Source organism: Rhinolophus hipposideros (genome assembly GCF_964194185.1).
Source record: "Rhinolophus hipposideros genome assembly, chromosome: 9".
Lineage (NCBI taxonomy): Eukaryota > Metazoa > Chordata > Mammalia > Chiroptera > Rhinolophidae > Rhinolophus > Rhinolophus hipposideros.
The window spans coordinates 51,099,675-51,109,613 of NC_138055.1; positions in this window are offsets into that span (position 1 = coordinate 51,099,675).

Sequence of the window (9,939 nt, forward strand, 5' to 3'; positions counted from 1 at the left end):
GGGACTTTGGGGCTGGGAGTGGGACAATTTTCTGCTCTAGGTGTGACAAGAAAGAAACGACCCCCACTTAGACACCCATTCTGTAGCCCCAGCTTGCCACAAAGGTTGGGAATGCGCTCTGTCCACTACATAGCCCAGGCACTTTTCTGGTCCTCCCTCTCCCCAGCCTTCATTGTAGGTGGTTTGTGGTAGCAGTGTGTGCAGTTGGTTCCAGTGTGCAGCCAAGTTTTGGAACTGGCAGATAATAATGAAAAAAAGGCATAATTACTCATTCTGTGAGTACTTGGGTCACCATTGTGGGCTAACTCTATTTATTCTAGGTGCGAGGAATGAATGAAAAAAAAAATCTTTTCCTCGTAGTTTACATGTGAGGTTATAAACCAAGTTTGCATTATGATCAGGTTATTCCATTTGGCCTGTTTGCCCTCTGGTTGTCGTGTGCGCTGTAGCCACAGCGCTGCCTGTTAACTGTTAGCTGCCTGCCTCACCCAGGTTACTCCCAGTTGACCTCTGGACTCCACATGCCCCCATCCCAGCTCTTCTTTCCCAACTTGGAAAGTGTACCTAAAGCATCTTTTCTCCTCTTGCTGACTTCAAAAATGTCAGTAAAGCCCAATTTTATCCTTGTGTCACCTTCTATTTTGGGTGGGGAGAGACACAAGGCACAACATAGTGCTCACAGATTTTAATGTTCCCAACAGCCTCAGAAGGTGGTCCACTTAAATGCATATGATCAGTGGTTCACAAGGTCATGCCAGCGGGCAGCGGCACCTCTGGAGAGAACCCAGGCTCATCGTCTCCAGGGCTCCCGCTCTTTATTGTTGCCCTTTTATTGCCCTGCGTAAGCAACACGTAGGTTAGTGCCCCCTGGACTGGCGTCATTCTTTACGTCCTGACCTTCATTCCCGCTCAGTGGAAAGGGACACGTGAGGTACTTTGGGCAAAAATCTCCCCACCCCCATCTTAGTATCCAGAGGAGAAGCATGAGCTCCCTTTTAGTCATCCCCGCAACGAGCCCACCGATTACAAATGAAACGAGGTTACCACAGCAGCTCATTCCATGCCTAACAGGCCTGCTAGGAAGTCGCTGATGCAGAAGTGGAAGGACGTCTAAGGTGGGAAGAGACGGTTTGTCCTGCCTAAGCAGGTGAGCAGACAGGAGTATCTTCATGCTGAGGATAAAGACACATAAGGCATTTCGTCGTTCACAGCTGAGCAGCACAGGAGAGCTACATGCAGGCTTTACGTGCTTACACGAGTAAGGACAGCGGGCCGTGAGGCAACAGGGAGATAGCCTGGACTGGTGTCTCAGCGAAAAGTATTTTGCAGATGATACTTGAGCTCAGGCTAAATCTCAAAGATTGATTCAAAGTGATGAGGTTAAGAAAGGCAAAGGTGGGAATGGTATAAGGCACAGGAGCCTGACTCAGCATGAGGAGCAGCAAAATGTTAGGTTTTGCTGGATTGTAAGGTTTGAGGAGAATAGTAGGAAATAGCGGGGAGGGCTAAGCTGAGGATCCGGAGATACTGCGGGTTTTGTTTCAGATCACTGCAACAAAGCAAGTATTGCAATAAAGCCGGTTATAATCTTTTTGCTGGTGGAAGAGTCTTGCCTTCAAATTGTAAAAAAACAAAACAAAACAAAAAACAACTTCTGTGAAGCTGTGCTTTTATTCGGTGCTAAGAAGTTGACTATGTCCTGAGGGTAACAGCACTGCAGGGCTTTGAGCAAAGGAATGGTCAGATTTGCATTTTCACTCTGGGTGACTGGAGAATAGCCTGGGGGAAAGGAGTCAGTTGAAAGGCGAATACACACCTAATGACCACAAACTGTGGTCTCTCTACCCACTAAAAGGAATCAGAGCTTCTTGGAGAAATGGTACTTAAAGGTCTGTGCAGGAAATGTACAGGATGAATCTGGAACATAATGTTACTCCAGAAAACAAAGAAGCTATCAAATAGTAAAATTCATGAGGACTTAGGCTAACCTAAAGAGGCTCCTACTGGCCAGAGATGGGATTGTCAGCACTGATAAAAATCATAAGTGCAATGGATTGAAATCATATTTTTGAATTCATGATGGTATTTTAAAAATATCTTACTGGTCACCTTTGGAGGATGCTAGAAACCAGTCACTTGTGAATACTTGTTAATAAAGGGAAAGAAACAGTTACCTTCTCTGTAGTAACTGTACTTTAGGGTAATCAAAAAGTGAGTTTCTGTAGAAATAGTCCCGCTGATAGACGAAGAAATTACCAGGTTTATCACTATTTTGTAAACATCTGATGAAATAAAGGAGGTAAGGCAATGGTAATCAACAGCCACCAGGATCATACTAAGAGAGACAACCTGACATTATATGCCTCCTGAGGGAAGTAAACAACACTACCAATGAGGTTTTAAATTCTAGATCTACGTACCAGTGTATAGGAAAGAGCAATTGAATGTGTATGAAAAAAGGGCCACATACTAAACCTGACAAGCTTAGGGAAGGCCGGCATCGAAATTAATCACATAGAATGGTCTGAACATAAAAATTTCTAAGAGCGGGTCATGGTGGGTAGTCACATCTGGGCCTGTAGCTTCCTTGACAAAGGTCAGTCTTCACCTTAAGCGAGTCTGTCTATTGTCTTTTTGCATCTAAGATAACACACCCTTGGAATGTCGGAGTAATCTTTACCAGATCACTTAGGGCACAACCTCCCACCCGAGCAGGGGACTACAGAACCCCTTTTATCTTGTTCCCCAAATACCATCACTGTGCTGTAAATGTTAATTATTAACTATCATGTACTCACCAATGTAAAAGAAGGGTGTGTCTCTGTTTTATATTTTATCCAATCCCAGAGACTTCCTCTCACTCCCCTCTTGGCTTTCTCCCGCCCCCTTAATCTATGACCAGTGAATTTCATGTAACCCTCCTTACAGCTTTGATTCAAATGTATAAAATAAACTGCAAAACTGCCATTCTTGGGAGCATTTTCTTAATCCGTTGAGATCTTGCTTCCCAGCAATTGTCATCAGTTTGGCTCAGATGAACTCATTACAATTCTGTACAGGTTTGGATGTTCCTTACTCCAACACGAAGGACAATGTGAAATGACATCATGGGGATGCAAGCACCAAAATCCAGTAAAACTCTAAGGACAAACACTTTGGTTTCTTTGCAAAAATAAGAAGGCAAAGAAATAAGAACAAAACCAAAAGAGGGAAGGGAACCTAGAAATTACAACTTTTAAACCAAATCAACAAAATGCAATTTTTGGCAAGCCAGCTAGGAGGTAAGCCCCTTTTTGGGGACCCCAAAACCTCTTGCTTATTCTTCTGTAAACTTTTGTTTGCCGTCCTTTGTGGGCATGGTTCGAACAGTTAAATGGCCAGTAGGGCGTCTGCCGCTTGAAGACTCCTGTCACAGGATAACCTGGTCTTGGAACAGGTCATTTAGGACCTGGCGGGCTCAAGACAAACCCAAGCACCGGGAGGTCTGTGTTTGTTCGGCATAATGTCTCTCTGGAGACTTGATTTTTTCATCCCCTCTCTTCTATTGCTGAACTTCTCTGGGGACCTCAGCCCTCCATTCTGCCACCCAGCCACCACAGCCACTGCCACGCCTCTGTGGGTGGCACCTATCCATCTTTGCTTTTGCCTAACTCCTGTGGTGACCTCAACTCAGAGGACCTCCTCAAACCTCTTCCTTCTCTTCCTAAAAAAACAGCCAAGATTTATGGTCATTATGGGTTTTCTTTGCTCACCTACAAATTTTAGAGAGGGACCTGAAAGATTTTGAGCCAGTCCTATTCCCTTTGTTCCAAACTTCCCTAACAGTTATTGCTCAGACCTTGGCCACTCATGGAGCCGTAGTTGACGAACGTTTCCTCAGCTGGCAGGCTGCAAAGAGCCGAGCACTCCACCCAGGAATAGCAAGGATTCTCATAATACATAGTCTATGGAAGAGCTCCATGCCTACGTCAAAGCAGTGCTGGTTCCCGCCTAAGGCCAGAGACGTCTGGCATTCGAAGTCAGGAACTTCTCCGAGGGATGCCCCAGGAGTTCCATCTCTAGATTCCCAGTTCCGTTCGAATGCCCGGGTGCAACCTCCAGTCTGGGAATCTAGCTGAGTCAGGACCTCAGGAGGATGTTCTGGAGGCTCCATTCTGGACTAATGGACTCTCCTTAGACTCTCCTTTCTCTTGCAGACCAGCATGGGAAACAGGCCACCAACCTCAATCCCGTTAGACTCACCACTCGGCTATGTCTTTAACTACTGGGACAAATTTGATCCTGATAATTTTAAAAAAGAATGCCTCGTCTTTTTTTGCAATGTGGCTTGGCCTCAATCCAAAGTAGGGGACCAAGAAAGTTGGCCAATTAATGGAAGTTCAAACTATAATACCATCTTGCAGTTAGAATTATTATGCAAAACGGAAGGGAAATGGACAGAAGTTCCATATGTTCAGGCCTTCATGGCCCTCTATCAAGATTCCTCCAATAAAGACCAAAAACAAAGCTTAGATCATGTAGACCTTATTGATGACCCGCTACTTAAGCCTCCACCTATCCCTCGAAGACAACAGGCTCCCCCAGTCTGTCAGGGGGAATCACATCCTCCACCGTACCCATCTCCTGCTAGTGCCCCTTCCAAGGACCCTGAGGCTATCCTTAGCCCTCCCCACACCAGGCGTGGGGTGCTTTACCTTACAATCCCACCATCCACTTCTGCTCTCTTTCCCCTTAGGGAGGCGCCTAGAGTGGAAGGTATGGTGAGTGTTCAAGTCCCCTTCTCAATAGCTGACGTTCAACAATGTAAGGGAAAACTAGGAAAGTATTCTGAGAACCCTGACAGATTTGCAGATGGGTTTCAAACTTGAACGTTGGCCTTTGACCTCTCATGGAGGAACGTTCAGTTTATCTTGGCCACTCATTGTACTCCTACTTTGTTTCCCCAAAAATAAGACCTAGCTGGACCATCAGCTCTAATGCATCTTTTGGAGCAAAAATTTAATTATTTTCGGGGAAACATGGTATATTACTCCATTGTCTTTCCTCCTATCCTTATAACTACCACTCTATTTCAGCCATCTTTTCTCTTGCCTGGACCATTGTAAGTACTTTTTTTCTTTTTTTAACTTTTTATTATAGCAAATTTCAACCGTACAAAAAAGAGAATGGTGCCATCAATAGTCCATTGCCTAGCTACAACCAATATAACGCTTCGTCTATACCCTCCACTCCCTGCTACCATCCAACTGTATTATTTTGAAGCACATTAATACATCTATAAATGTTTCAGTATGCATCTCTAAAAGATAACTTTTAAAGAACATAATCAATAATAATATTATTAGCATTATTTCTTTAAATCATCAACTAGTCAGTATTTGTATTAGGTATCTGTTGCTGTGTAACTTAGTGGTTTAAAAAAAAAAAGAACATTTATTGTCACTCACAGTTTCTGTAGGTCAGGAATTCGGGAGCAGATTGGCTAGGCAGTTCTGGGTCCGTGTCACATGAGGTTGCAGTCACCTGAAAGCTTTCTAGTACTGGAGAATCTGCTTTCCAGGTGGCTCGGAGCCGGGGGGGGGCTCACGTCCTCTCTTCAAGGGCTCTCCACAGGGCAGTTGAAGGACCTCAGAACCTGTGCTTGGCTTTCCCCAGAGCAAATGAACCAAGGAGCCAAGTAGGAAACTGTAATGCCTTTTTAATGACTGACCTAGCTTCCTAAGTCACACACACTTCTGCAGTGTTCTTTCAGTCATTCACGCCAGCCTGCTGCAATGTGAGAGGGTGTGAATACCAACCACCAGGTCAGGAGCCTTGGAGCCCATCCTGGAGAATGGTTACGACAGATTCAAATTGCCCCAGATCTATCGCTTTACAGTTGGTTTGTGGGCATCAGGATTCAAACAAGGTCTCCATCATTGTGTTACAGGAGGGTGGGCTCTTCTCAGCACGGTGTCCAGGTTCTTGGTGTCTCAAGCAAAAATTGAGCGAGATACTGAGATAAAGTGGTGAAAAAGCAGTTTGTTAGAAGGTACTCTCAAAGAAATAGAAGTGGGCCCGAGCAGAAGGCAGTGGCTCAAGGGCCATTACTAAAAGGGATAGTACACTCCAAAGAGTGTGGAACAGGCTGAGCACAAAAGAAGAGGCTCAGAAAGCTCAAAGACTCAAAGGCTCATAGGACCAAACAGCCAAGGGCCCAGGCTAAAAAAAAAAAAGGTCTGACTGGCAACTTGGAGTTTTTATTCCTTTTTCTCTAGTATGGGATTCCTTTCCCGGTGTGGGACCACTTGATTGATATCTGTGATTGACAAAAGGCTATTACCTCATCATTTTATACTGCGCATGTTCCTTCCCAGAATTCAGTCTGTTACAATGGTATTAATGAACTTCCAGGCATACGTATAGTATTATAATGATGGCATAATGAGGCCCAGGTGAAATGTCATGGTGGCCTTTACTGCGCAGGTGTGAGTGGCTGGTTTAATCTAGTTGGGTATTTTGTACCCATTTGTTCCTCATGGGGATAGATAATTACAATGAAAAGGGGAAGTTTTGGGTGGTTGAATTCTATGGGTTACGCAGGAATGCCGAGACCCGATGCCTGTCTCTAACTGCCTGTCTTGTTTTCCCCTTCAGAGATGTGATCCCCATAAAATCTCTACAGGAAGTTGAGGGACAGGAGGTCTGTTCTTCTGTATCAGCTTCCTGCTGGCAGGGGCATAGAGCCGTCCTGCCTATTGGGGGAGTCACAGAACTCTCGCCCTATCTGATCTCAGATGAGAGGAAGGGGTCTCGAGATCCTCCTGGAAGACCACATTGGACTGGCAATCTTGCTAGGGTGTTCTCTGTATCCCCAAGCCCCTGAATGCGGAAAAATAGATTTTAATTAATAAATTCATTAGCTCTATAGAGCCTGTGGCCATTCAACCAGTCATTCAGGTGGAGTCAATTGTCCAGGAGCTGGGCCCAGAATGGGTTGGAAAGAACATCAAGAAGTATACTGGCCTCGGGGAATGTTAAAACCTATTTGGTTTCTGGGATGGAATCATCCAAGAGTTAGGTCCGGAATGGTTTGGGGGATGTTGAGAAGTCACAGGCTCATAAGTAGTTACCTGAAGCAGGGGTGATTCAGGTGATTCAGACTCGAAACAATCTTTAGTCTAGGATTCAGAAACTGATTAGAAGAGTAACCAAACCCAGGGGCTAAGGAGCTAAGGAACTAGGGTAAAGGAGACTTAAAATTTCTATAGTGAGGGGGCTCCCATATCATCTCCCCACTTTCAGTAATAGGGTCTCATATCTATGAGACTTGGGGAATTACGGCCCATTTGGTCTAGATGTGAGAGCTGGAGCTCTGGATTAGCATTTGGAAGCTGACTCTTGTAAAATTTGTCTGTTATTAGATAAAAGCTGTTTTTGAATAGTAGCTTGACGTCTTATAATGGCTCACAGGAGTAGTTGAATAACTCTGTTGAGGGACTCATAGAATCTGAGTCCACGGGTGGTGCCAGCTTTACCCTGGAGAGATGAATCCATCTGTCTATGTCCATTACTTTGATTGCAGAAGAGGTTGTTAGGATTACAGAGAATGGACCTTTCCACTTGGGTTGTAATTGATCAGCGGGAGGTCCTTATTTCCAGGTCTTGAGAAGGACTGGATCACTCAGCTGTATTTTTGATGAATGAGCATTTGAACTGGGTGTAGGAAGTATATAATTTCCATATTCCTGTAAGGCTATTTGGAACTGGCCCAGATTAGTAAAATATTTTATAAGGTTGGCCATCTCAGGGTCACTGAGCATGCCTCCTGATAGAAATGGCCTGTCATAGAGCATCTCATAAGGGCTAAGGTTAATTTTTGTCCTGGGGGTGTTTCTTATTCTCATGAGGGCAATGGATAACATAGAAATCCAGGTTCCAGAAGTTTCCTGACATAACTTTCCCAAAGTACGGTTAAGGTCTGATTAGCTCTCTTTACTTTGCCCGATGCTTGGGGTCTCCATGCAGAGTGTAAATAATATTTTATTCCTAAGGCTTTGGACACCCTTGTATTATGTGAGAATTAAAGGAAGGCCCGTTGTCACTCTGAAGGCTGCGGGCAGTCCAAACCTGGGAATAATTTTATTAAGGAGGAATTTTATTACTTCTGTGGCTTTTTTAGTTCTGGTTGGACATGCCTCCATCAACCCAGTGAAGATGTCTATTAGCACTAGTAAATATTTCAATCCCTTTCATGTGGGCATATGGGTAAAATCTATCTGCCAGACTTCTCCTGGATATGAGCCTCTTCGTTGGACCGGTTCTAATAATGATGGCATTTTAGGGCCTGGATTATTGTAGGCACAAAGAGTGTAGGCCCTACAGATTTGTCTGACCATCTGGGCTAGCCCCTGTCTTGTGAAAATCCGGTTGACTAAGGTTAGATGGCATCTCTCCCTACATGGAAGGCATTGTGTAAAGTTTTGATGGCCTTCCATTGACTGGACTGTGGCAGTAAAAACTCATTTTCCATGAGCCACCAGGGGCTCTGTCTTTGTCCTCCACTATTTTTAGCCTCGAACTCTTCTTCTGGGGAATACTTAGGATCTAGTGATTCCCCCTTGAAATGGAAATAAAGCAAGGGAGGTGGAGGAGAGAGTTTTTAAGGCAGCTGACATGGCTTCTTTATGAGCCCTTTTGTTTCCCTTTGCAACAGGAGAGTTTTCTTTTTGGTGTCCCTTGCAATGTATAACTGCTACCTCCTTAGGTGGGTTAACTGCTTCCAAGAGCTGAAGGATCTCTGGCGCACATTTTATTGGTGAATGTTTTACTGTAATAGCCTTCTTTCTTTCCAAATGGCTGCATGTGCATGAAGTATAAGGAAAGCAAATTTGAAATCAGTGTATATATTTAGCCTTTTGTCTTTTCCCACACTCAATGCTCGAGTAAGGACTATAATCTCTGCTGTTTGAGCAGAGGTGCCTGGAGGCAAAGGCTGAGCCTCGATTATTTGGTCCTTGCCGACCACTGCATACCCAGCTTTTCTTTCTCCCTGTAATACATAACAACTCCCATCAGTATACCATTCCTCCTCAGGATTAGGAAGTGGTTGGTCTCTTAAATCAGCTCTGCTGGCATAAGTCTGGCAAATTATTTGTTACTGTGAGTGTTTGACCACTGTCTTGGTCGGCATTAAGGAGGCTGGATTTAAGGTATTGCATGTTTTAAAAATAATCTCAGGATTGTCCATGAGGATGGCCTGATATCCTGTCAGGTGTTGACCTGTCATCCATAGAAGTCCCTTGATCTCTAGGACGGACCTGACCTGATGGGAGGTTAGTACTTCTAGTGGCTGTCCTAGAGCAATTTTGGTGGCCTCTTCTACTAATAGAGTGGTTGCAGCTACAGCTCTTAAGCAGCTTGGCCAGCCTAGAGTTGTTCCATCTCAGGTTTTTGAGAAATAAACTCAGGTTGAGGCTCAGATCCCAGCCTTTGGGTAAGGACTCCTAGGGCTATGCCCTTTTTTTCTGCTATGTACAGGGTGAAAGGCTTAGTTAAATCGGGGATCCCTAGGGCTCAGGCCTTAGTTAAAGCCTGCTTTAACTTATTAAATGCCTTTTTGGCTTCCCCTGTCCAGTCCAGAGGAGTATTGTCTGGCCCTCTAGTTGCTTCACATAAGGGTTTTACAATTAACCCAAAGTTTGGTATCCAAATTCTGCAAAACCCAGGCATGCCTAAAAAGGACCTAAGTTATTGTTTAGATGTTGGGTAGGAAAGGTCATGAATGGCTTTGATACGATCTGGAGACAGTTGTGTTTCTGGAGTTAGGATGTAGCCCAAATAATGAACCTGTTGTAAGGATATTGTTTATGGCTAGAAAAATTACTAGAATCCTTAAGTTGAATTTTTACTGGCTTGGCTGTTTTGACCTTTCCTGGCTCACCATTATACCAGGGGTGT